Source organism: Hylaeus volcanicus, chromosome 9 (genome assembly GCF_026283585.1).
Source record: "Hylaeus volcanicus isolate JK05 chromosome 9, UHH_iyHylVolc1.0_haploid, whole genome shotgun sequence".
Taxonomy (NCBI): Eukaryota; Metazoa; Arthropoda; class Insecta; order Hymenoptera; family Colletidae; genus Hylaeus; species Hylaeus volcanicus.
In genome coordinates this window covers 782,335-786,581 of record NC_071984.1, presented here as the reverse complement: position 1 = coordinate 786,581, position 4,247 = coordinate 782,335, and positions in this window count along the sequence as shown.

Sequence of the window (4,247 nt, the reverse complement as noted above, 5' to 3'; positions counted from 1 at the left end):
CCTTTGAATCTGATATCAGGATTGCAAAATTCAAAATGGCAGATCCAGTATGGCCGACATGTATATTAAAAAGTTCTTAGATTTTCATGAAATTTGGTATTCGTAACTTATTTGAGCAGTAACCTTTAAATCTGATATTAGAATAGCAAAATTCAAAATGGCGGATCCAATATGGCCGACATGTATATTAAAAAGTTCTTAGATTTTCATGAAACTTGGTATTCATTCCTACTTTTTTCATAAACAAAATTACTGTTATACTTTTCCCGAATACGTAAAAGTATTACTCGCAATTTCCTCGCAGCGTAACTTTTTCAGCTTGCATTCTGCGCGCATTCCGTACCAACGCTCGGAAAAATGTCATATGTTAGAAGTTATTAATTCTAGCACGGCCACAATAAGGCTCTTGTGGTCAGCTTTACGAAACAGTATGATTTACGTCGTGCAGAGGGTGGTCTCCTTGAGAAGAAATACTCTTGTATCTCTACCATTATGATAGTCACGAGCAACATATCAAACCAGAGCCGTATTATGCACTTTGCGTCGTGTATCGCAAAGAAAATTTATATTTCATATCCCTCTTTGAACAAATAGTAGTTTTAATTAGAGGGAGGAGGAGCAAATTAATTTGTCAAAATTCAAAATGGCGGATCCAATATGGCCGACATGTATATCGAAAAATTATTAGATTTTCACATAACTTGGTACGTATGACATATTTGGGACGTCAACTTTGAATCTGATATCAAAATTGCAAAATTCAAAATGGCGGATCCAATATGGCCGACATGTATATTAAAAAGTTCTTAGATTTTCATGAAACTTGTATTTATGATATATTTGAGACGCAAACCTTCAATCTGATATCGGAATTGCAAAATTCAAAATGGCGGATCCAATATGGCCGACATGTATATTAAAAAGTTCTTAGATTTCCATGAAACCTGGTATGTATGACATATTTGAGCCACAAGCTTTCATGACTTATTCGAGCTGTAAACTTTGACTATCTCACGACCAATAGTAATTATTTGAAATACTTACTTCTCATTTTCACTTCAATGAAAGCTCGCCCAAATCTGAGATCCATTCTACAATCAATTTTAATGATTTCAAATAGTTATTTTTTATTGACCTACCCCAGACCTAACCTAGACTATGTTATACCTAATTATAATTACTTTAAATACTCATTTATCATTTCTATTTCAACAGAAATTTTCCCAAATTCGCTGACCATTCCACGACCAAATACTGCTTTTTTACCCCATTTTTTAATGGTCGTTCTCGAAGCCGCTCGCACTCCGGAGTGCTTTCCCAACGATCAGACCCAAGGTTAAGAGTTCCTGTCGCCTCTTTATTGACAACGAACAGAGAACTATCGGCGCGCATACTTACGTATATACACTTTACGTACGCGCGTACACGCGTTTCCAGGAACAATCGCGGGTCGGGGTAGAGGGCGCATATGCTTTCAATTTCAACGAGCAGGGGGCAAACGGTCGCTAATAGCATTTTGATGAGCGGCACTCGCAGAGCACGCCGTGCCTCGAGTATGTGTGTGCATTCCGAGCGCAAGGAGGGGCTCCTGTTTAGTTGATTGGTCACTCGGTGAGTCGGTGACTCACGCGAGAGTTAAGCGTTGCGCCTTCCCCTCGGTAAAAGTTCGGTTCTTCGCCCCTTTCGCACGAAACGTTCGCTTCAGCTCGCTTACGCCCGCATAACGCAAACCGTAGAAAACGGACGACTGCGACTTGTCCTCTCGGTACTTAGCGTTCATAGTACTCTTCAGGGCCGTTACTGGTGGGGCACGGTGCCCCGCGCAGGAATATTTCGTTGCTCAGGAATTGGCGAAGCAGTTTCATTCAGTGATTGGGTTATTTTGACAATTAAAATATAATCGAAAATTTAGATATCCCAATTGATACGAATGAAATGTCTAAATCAGGAAAAAGTAAGTTTGATACCAAATTTGACCAGTAGCTTCTTTGCTTTCTCCGGAGTAACATAGGCTATGTTATTTTAAGAAAAAAAAAAATATATATATATACATGGCGAATTGACTAACTTCCTCCTTTTCGAAGTCGGTTAAAAATGTTATTACATCCGCGTGAAAATGCGTAAGAATATGTTGAGCGCTGAGCGCTCTGAGCGGCTCAGACTGAGCCTATACCCGCTACTCCATAATTTAATTTCTTTTAATACTGAGTAGAAAAAAAAAACAAAAAAAAAATGTATATTTCGAAGATCTATAATATCACATTACAATGAAATGGAATGAAATTGAATGGAATTGAATTGAATTGAATGAGAATTGAATGGAATTGAATTGAATTGAATGAGAATTGAATTGAATGGAATTGAATGGAATTGAATTGAATGGAATTGAATGCAATTGAATTGAATCAGAATTGAATGAGAATTGAATTGAATTGAATGGAATTGAATGGAATTGAATTGAATGCAATTGAATTGAATCAGAATTGAATGAGAATTGAATTGAATTGAATGGAATTGAATTGAATTGAATGCAATTGAATGGAATTGAATGGAATTGAATGGAATGGAATTGAATGGAATTGAATGGAATTGAATGGAATGGAATTGAATTGAATGGAATTGACTGGAATTGAATTGAATTGAATTGAATTGAATGGAATGGAATGGAATGGAATGGAATGGAATTGAATTGAATGGAATTGAATTGAATTGAATTGAATGGAATTGAATTGAATTGAATGGAATTGAATTGAATGGAAATGAATGGAATTGAATTGAATGGAAATGAATGGAATTGAATTGAATGGAATTGAATGGAATTGAATGGAATTTAATTGAATGGAATTAAATGAAATGGAATGTAATGGTATTAAACAAAAGGAAAAGTACAGTAGAAGGAAAAATGTAAACACGCACAATGTTTTCGTTTTTATTAACAGGAGAAAACTACCTAGGACGGTCCAAAAAAGGGATAATCAGAAATTTGTCTGGTAATAAGTTTTATGGTATTCGAGATACCACGTGTCGCAATTTTTATATCTAAAAATATCTGAAATTAACAAAGTTTCGAAGTTGCAAAACTATATACATTATATTATATACAATTATTACATATTATATTACCCAATAGTAATATTTCCTTATTTAATTATTAAATTGCATTAACATTACCAACAATCGTCTATAAAAATACAAATACAATTTTCCCTATAACCGTGCAATTGATGTTATTATTTCAGGGTAATTTAACTTGAACCCATAATTATTTTTCTTGATATGCGAGCAGTCGCTTCTTCTCCCTATTTATTCAATTTTTACTGATTTCTCGCTTGTTATTCCCGAGGGATTCGATGAATTCATTATCGTTCTTGTGTATTCGTCGTGCTATTCGCTAATAGCTTCTACGACCGCTGCATCGATAAGACGCTATGACAGGAAAACGTCTTTCGAATACTTATGGCAAGCCAGCCTGTCTAAACTTTCATTTGCATTTTCTGCAAGGCATTCTGCACAGCGACGAAAATTATTATTATAGGTTAGCGCTTCGTCTAACCTATCATCCGTTGGTAAAATCGTACCAAGGAATTCTTCTTTGATACCTGTTCCAACGCTATTACCGCGAGGATCAGATTTTTTTCATCTCGCGACAGCACATTTGCATATCGACTCAGAAATACCATCGTTACAGCTACGGGAGCGCCGAACGACTTTATTCTCTTTAAACACGAGTCATTTCGGTTGGAACGGACCTGGGGAAATTTTAATCGAAATTAAGATGAGAGGTAATTAGTTGAAAGAATTCATGTAGGAAATTTTAGGATTTGAGAAATGAGCTCAGTAATCGATAAATCAGTTATTAAAAAATATCAGCTTATAAGGGATAACGAGACAAAACTTTTTTATATTTACAGTTTATTCGTAGGACGCTTAGTTTCGAAAATAAAAATTGAATAGTTGGAAGTTCGTTGAAGAAATTGAATTTCAGGAAGAGGTCTGAGTTAGGTCTGTTATTATTCGTTAAATCAATTTTTTAAAAATATCAGCTTATAGAGGACAACGGCACAAAACTTTTTTATATTTACAGTTTATTCGTAGGACGCTTAGTTTCGAAAGTAAAAATTGAATAGTTGGAAGTTCGTTGAAGAAATTGAATTTCAGAAAAAAAGTCTTCTAAGTTTTGAATTTTTATCTCTGAAACTGAACGTCGTACGAATAAACTGTAAATAGAAAAAAGTTTCGTTTTATTA